This window comes from Asparagus officinalis, chromosome 5, assembly GCF_001876935.1.
Source record: "Asparagus officinalis chromosome 5, Aspof.V1, whole genome shotgun sequence".
In the NCBI taxonomy this organism is placed as follows: Eukaryota; Viridiplantae; Streptophyta; class Magnoliopsida; order Asparagales; family Asparagaceae; genus Asparagus; species Asparagus officinalis.
Genome location: NC_033798.1, coordinates 90,640,842 through 90,648,252, shown reverse-complemented (window position 1 = coordinate 90,648,252; position 7,411 = coordinate 90,640,842). Strand labels below are relative to the sequence as shown.

The following is a 7,411-nucleotide window of genomic DNA, read 5'->3' as shown; positions in this document are numbered from 1 at the left end:
GAAGAATGTTCAAAAGTTCCAAACAATGACCAAACTTGATACTTGAAACAACTTTGGTCAACATATCTGCAGGGTTGTCCTTCGTGTGGATCTTCTCCAATATGACGTCTCCTTCATCTAAAACGTCACGAACAAAATGGAATCTGACATCGATATGCTTCGTGCGTGCATGATAAACTTGGTTCTTCGCCAAATAGATAGCTGACATGCTATCACAATATACCCGAAGGGTCTCCTGTGCAATCCCCAAGTTCTCCAATAATCCCTGCAACCACAAAGCCTCCTTTACAGCTTCAGTCAACGCCATATACTCTGCCTCCGTAGTGGAGAGAGCCACTGTAGACTGAAGTGTGCATCTCCAACACACCGGTGCTCCTGCTAGTGTAAATACATATCCGCTAGTAGACCGGCGCTTGTCCAGATCCCCCGCATAATCAGAATCCACGTAACCAATACAATCCTGCCTTGTCTTCTCATTCTTCTGAAATACCAAACCAACATCCACGGTACCTTTGATATACCGTAGAATCCACTTCACGGCCTCCCAATGACCCTTCCCGGGGTTGTGCATGTATCTCGATACCATGCTCACGGCATGTGACAAATCTGGCCTCGTACACACTATCGTATACATCAAGCTACCCACAGCATTGGCATATGGAACTTTGGACATGTATTCCCGGTCCTCAACTGAAACAGGTGACATCTTAGCTGATACCTTAAAGTGGTGAGCTAATGGAGTACTCACCGCCTTGGCATTGCCATCATAACTGAATTTCTTCAGCATCTTCTGCAAGTAACTCTTCTGTGTCAACTTCAACTTCCCCTTCACCCTGTCTCTCTCGATCTCCATACCCAATATCTTCTTTGCTTCTCCAAGATCCTTCATCTCAAATTCGGATGACAGTTCCTTTTTCAACTTTCTAATAGCTGAAGTATTCCTGGAAGCTATGAGCATATCGTCAACATATAATAGCAAATAGATATACTCACCATTCTGTAGCTTGTGCATGTAAACACACGGGTCATATGGGCTCCTCGTGTACCCTCGGCCAATCATAAAGCTGTCGAATCTCTTGTACCATTGTCGCGGCGATTGCTTCAATCCGTAAAGAGACTTCTTCAGCTTGCATACCAATTCTTCCTTTCCTGCAGCTTTGAACCCCATAGGTTGTGTCATGTAGATCTCCTCTTCTAAATCTCCATGTAGAAAGGCTGTTTTCACATCCATTTGGACCAAATCCAAATCCAGCTGTGCCACCAATGCCAATAAAATACGAATCGACGAATGCTTCACAACAGGTGAAAATACCTCATTGTAATCAACGCCCTCTAGCTGTGCATATCCCTTGGCAACCAATCTGGCTTTGAATCTAATTTCCCCAATAGAAGATCCCTCTTTCTTTGCATACACCCACTTGCATCCAATAGCCTTCTTACCTTTCGGTAGCTTTGCAAGTTCCCAAGTGTCGTTCTTATGAAGAGACTGCATCTCTTCCTCCATGGCTTCCCTCCACCTATTCGAATCAGAGCTTGACTCTGCTTCCTTGAATGTAAAAGGAACCAAATCATCAACGACTTCTGCTGATAAAGCATATGCAACCATGACATCGTTATATCTAGCTGGCCGACGAATGTTTCTTCTTGGTCTATTAGCTGCAATGGACTCCTGAACATGACCCTGTTCCTGAGTCCCAACATCCACTGTATCCTCTAAATGCCCGGCTGTCATCCCATCTCCTTCCAGTGTTACCTCTGTAGGAGCCACAATGGATACAATGTTATCTGGAGTTGGTGGAGTCACATCATCCTCCACCTGCTGCGATATCCCAACTGTCTGGTCTTCCTCCACCTGCTGAGGAACTTGAGGCTTCATCATGTACGCCTCGTCAAATGTGACATCTCTGCTAATAACTATCTTCTTGTCCTGTGGATCCCATAATTTGAAGCCTTTAACTCCATCTCTAAATCCCACAAAGACTGCTTTCCTCGCCCTCTGATTCAATTTACCATCACTGACATGGTAATAAGCTGGACACCCAAATATCCGAAGCGACTCATAGTCACTAGCTACCGAACCAGACCAACGCTCCAATGGAGCGGTGTCTCACGTACTGTGAAGTGTCGTCTAATGCCGTGATCCCGGCAAAACTGCAGAAACGGATCACTCTTATACTCTCCACCGTTATCTGAACGTAGAGTCTTCACCTTTCTACCTGTCTGCTGTGAAGTGTCGCCTAATGCCGTGATCCCGACAAAACTGCAGAAATGGATCACTCTTATACTCTCCACCGTTATCTGAACGTAGAGTCTTCACCTTTCTACCTGTCTGCAGCTCCACTTTCTTTTTCCACTCCACAAAAATATCCAGGACCTGATGTTTATGCTTCATCGGGTATACCCAATTCCTCCTGGAATAGTCATCAATGAAAGTGACAAAATAGTTGGCCCCACCAAGTGATGTGTGCTTGGAAGGGCCCCAAACATCTGTGTGAATATAGTCCAATATACCTTGGGTATTGTGAATAGCGGTGCCGAATTTCACTCTTGTCTTCTTCCCAAGTATGCAATGTTCGCACAGCTCCATCTTGCAGGTCTTCGCACCCTTCAATAGCCCCTGCTTCGCCAATACCTGCAGGGACTTATCACCAGTGTGTCCCAATCTCATGTGCCATAATCTGGTAGTATCTTCCTCTGTGGTAATCGAAGCTTCCAAACCCCCTTTTACTGTCTTGTCCTTCAAGTAGTAAAGTTTGTTTTCCCTGACACCTCGCATCACCACCATGGACCCCTTTGTGACCTTCAGAGTTGCATTCTCCAAGATCACCTTATAGCCAGCTGCCTCCAAAGTTCCAAGCGAAATGATATTCTTCGTCAATTGAGGAACGAATCTCACTTCCTTCAGCTCCCGAGTCACCCCGTCACACATTCGGATCCGTACTGTACCAATACCACCAATAGGGCATGCGTGATCATTACCCATGAGTACGACATCCCCTCTTTCCAACTCCTCAAAGCTGGAGAACCAATCCCTCCTATGGCAAATATGGTATGTAGCACCAGAATCCATCATCCACTCCGTAGAGTCAGCGTAACAAACTGACGGTAATGCAGAGCAAGAATAGCCTGAAGAATCCGTATCTGAATTGTCATCACTAGCCTTGACAACATTCACTTCCGAAGCTTGTACAGCTTTCCCTTTATTCTTCCCAGCTTTGTCTTTCAACTTTGGGCAGTCGTTCTTCCAATGTCCTTCTTCTTTGCAAAAGCGACATTGATTCCTACCAATATTTCTATGGCCACCTCTTGACTTCGATCTTGAGCGATCACCTGGACGACGGTTTGGACCACGGCCTCGAACTGCTAATGCATCTCCCGATGCCTTCTCGGAGGGTTCGCCATCACTCTTCCTCAACTCATAATTCACCAAAGCTGAGGTCACCTCCTTGTAGCTAACCGTAGTTCTTCCATTTATCATAGTGAGAACAAACGTACCAAAATCATCCTCCGGCAACGAACACAATAGTAACATCGCCTTGTCTTCATCCTCAACCATGATATCTACATTGGCCATATCCGAAATTAGCTTCGTGAAGTTGTTAACATGCTCCCGAATGGAAATCGGATGGGAGAATTTTCGGCCTCGACGGCCTTATTGGATCCGCAAAGTCTCTGCTCAAACTCTAGCAAATGCCGTTTGGCATCTGCAAGTGAAAACGGTCGAGTTGGTTCCATTACACACCTCGAAGCAAAACTACAAGAACCTATGGGACTAGATACAGCAAAATCGCCTTATTTATTGAGAAATTTCCAATTGGTGATTTGATGAAAACAAATAACCTAAAAATAGTTTGGAACAGTTATGGCTTCTGAAGATGGGTAGGCGTCTGAAAATGTTTGGCTTGCACAATCTCATATGCAATTGGATGTGATAAACTGACATTAATATACCCCTGAACTCAATTTGAGCGAGGAGAGTTTTATGATTTAAAACATCGATAATAATGTGTGAAAATGGAATACGAGCAAATTCTTATCTTACGAAAACAACTATAAAATGTTTAGTCATATTTTTGGACGTACTATATGCACTCTTGTACTCTTAACATTCTGAGGTTAACTAATAATACCAGTCCTTTTCTATTTTAACTCTTATTACGGCCAGCAAAAACTCCACCCACAAAAACTAGGGCATTTTCTTCCATTCTTTTGTTATCAAATCAGCGATGAAGATCTTTCTACGTGAAAATGAAAATGATGGGTTACTGGATTTAATGAGATAACCCGGCGTCAAAATTACTTGTGCCCTGCGCTCTTTCACCCATTCGAGACTTTGTTCAAGTCGCCACCCTCCACATTTCATCGAGTAAGCCATAGCAGTAGATGGTGATCTACAACAAATTAATATGTCAAACCACTAAGATGAGCAGAAAACACAATCACAGGTTACCTTCATAATCCAACAATTGAAGTGCAATTTACCTGCTTCTCCCCGTCATGCATGCAGTGCGCGCAAGAACACGCGCATTATCTTTTGCGCATTGCTCTGAATCGCATAAATCAAAGAGGGAAAAGGTCAAATTATGGACACATGACATTGATACAAGAAGAACGATGATCATACATCCATAAAAACGTGTTACAGCTCACAAAATCACTTAAATATAACCCTAACCAAAGCTCTCAACTCCTTCACAACATCTTCCTCTCAAAGTGCTCAAAACAATGCTAATTTTCTTCTTTTTGAAACCCTAAAAACGTGTGTTTCTATTTATATCAAAACACAATCCAAAACCAATCAGGAAAACAAAACAGCCCAATTACCCGCTTCGCGGTCGACCGGACACATGCGACCGGTCGACCGGCCAGAGATTGATTCCAGCTTCCTGTAATGTGCACGTTTTCGGTCAACCGGTCGAACTAGTTCCGTCGACCGACCAGGTTTTCCGTCGACCGACCAGAACAGAGTTTTAGACCCTGTAATTCAACAGGCTGTCGGTCGACCGGGCCTATGCCTTCGGTCGACCGACCCGAGGGGTTTCCTATAATTGTGTTTTTGCACGATTTTCCCAAATCCTTCACCATTTTTTACACACACATATATACAAACTAGAAATTCTTGTCGAGCAAAAGTGTTTAGCATGAAATGAAAAGGAACAAACCTTTTTCTTGGGGAGAAAAAGGGCATACCTATAAATTGAATTTCATCATCAAAAATGAAAAGGAACAAACCTTTTTCTTGGGGAGAAAAAGGGCATACCTATAAATTGAATTTCATCATCAAATGAACTTTCGTCATCTTGATACCTATAAATTGAATTTCATCATCAAATGAACTTTCGTCATCTTGAAGGTGGTGATAAATGAAAGTATTGCTATAAAGATTTCTAGAAGCAGGTACCACCTGCATTACAAAAAAACCAGCAAAAATTAAGCCACCTGTATAAAGAGATTGACTATTGGCGATGGTTTGATATTTTCGATTGTTGCAGTATACCACTATTTTAGAAGGAATCGGGATGTAGAAAGAAAATAATAGGGGGGGAAATTGATGATTTTGAAAGCAGAGAGTCTGGATATGCTAAGGAATTCTGAAATTTCTTATAATCATGATAATAGAATTTCAAGTGCGGAAATTTGAAATTTGTTTTTATGGCTTATTATTCCTTTTCTTCTCTTTAGTGAATATTCTATATTGCAAAAAAAAATCAATAAAAAGTGCAGCTAATCACTTAGATTAAGAGCATCAAAGATTCAATGAAAAGACAGTGTAGAAAAATTTACAAAGTGGCGTTTTAAAGTCAATATCGTATATTATCCAAGCGTCAATATCAATATCAAAATTCTAAATTTCGATTACAAAGCCATAATCAGAGGAAATTAAAAGCTGGGTTTTTCTTCGTGCTTTCGCGTCGACGTCAACGAAAACCCAATCAAAACCACAACTTTCTGTTCAAAATTCAAGTTTTTTTTTATACTCACGTTGAGAATATGAGAAATCCCAAGAGTCTTGGGAACTTGAATCCTTGATGCATGGCCGTAAACTACCCAAGTAGAGAAAATCCTTGAGAATCTCAGAAGGAAAGGCGCTTTCTTTCTCGACTGAAACAGAAACAGGCACATGATGACGGCAAACTCCGCAGGTTTCTTCTTGCTTGTGATAGCGACCGCAGATTTCACATGGATTCTCCCTCCCCCTCTTTCCCATTGGATTCTATGTCTTTCTTTTCTCCAGAGGAATAGATTTAATTGAGGAAGGAGAGAAGTTCAATTTGGATAAATAATCGGAACTCTCGTAGTTTTTAAAACCCGCTAGCATGAGGGAACGGGAAAATTTTTGGAAACGATTCGGGTTCGTATCTGGTAACGGGTCGGGTTCGGGTGTCGTTCTACAAGTTCACAGGTATCTCCTTCTGCATATGTAAAAGTGAAAAGGATGATGCACGTAAGCTTGCACGTATTATCTATTGCTTTATTTGTTATCTTATTAGGACTTATGGCTATATGGCTATATATTTCTCTATTTTTCAGAAAAAGGTCGTAGCTACTTGTCACCAATCAAGATGCAATTGCAAGATGTTTACAATCTTACATCTCACTTCTACTTATTTTGTCAAATTTTAATGGCTTAAAATTTTCTCACGTCTGCCCAAGGTTACAAAGAGCACTAGGTGACTGTTGTATCACGGAAATGACCAGGTGTCAATCTGATACCAAAAGTTGACACGTGTCCTAGATTAACTATACACTGATTCGACCCGACTCTATGAAGGTCAAGATGAAGGACGCCATCACTCGGCCCCTTCCTATATGGACCAAGTCAAAAGTCATCCTCACTCGGATCCTGCTACTTAAACCAACTCTATGTATTGTCATTCATTGGACCGAGTCGAGAAGCCCTCTTATCTGAACGGTTGAATCGAAAGAAGTCTTTTTCTCGACCCTCTTGTAAAGCCAAGATGAAAGGCAGTCATTCTCGAACCCCTTTCCGACAGCCAATCACCATCATATTAAATGCACAGTCGAGAGTCAATATTACATCCCCGCTGAAACAGACCATGTCAGCACCTTACTTCCTCTGTCACCGCCATAATAAACATGGGGATGACTTGGATCACCCAATGCCGGCACTTATACGGTACTAGTTAACTAAGCTGACTATATGAGCTCGGCCATGATTACACAAATACCCTTCAAAGTTTACTATAAATATGTGCATCGCCTACTATATAGAGGTATGTAGAATTTCTGCCCTAAAGCCCACAATACTTATGTTACCCCCATTTAAGATCAACACCGGCATGACTGTCGGAGGAACATCCGAAGAACCCAACTCTAACCCTCTTACGCATTGTGTGTGTGTGTGTAAGATCAAGTCCCCTGCTCAATTGTCAGCCACCAAAGAAGATTG

At 42.2% G+C, this 7,411-nt stretch overlaps 1 pseudogene; it reads right to left on the bottom strand.

Annotated features, from left to right (window-relative positions):
- Positions 4,093–6,231, bottom strand: LOC109843755 (annotated as a pseudogene).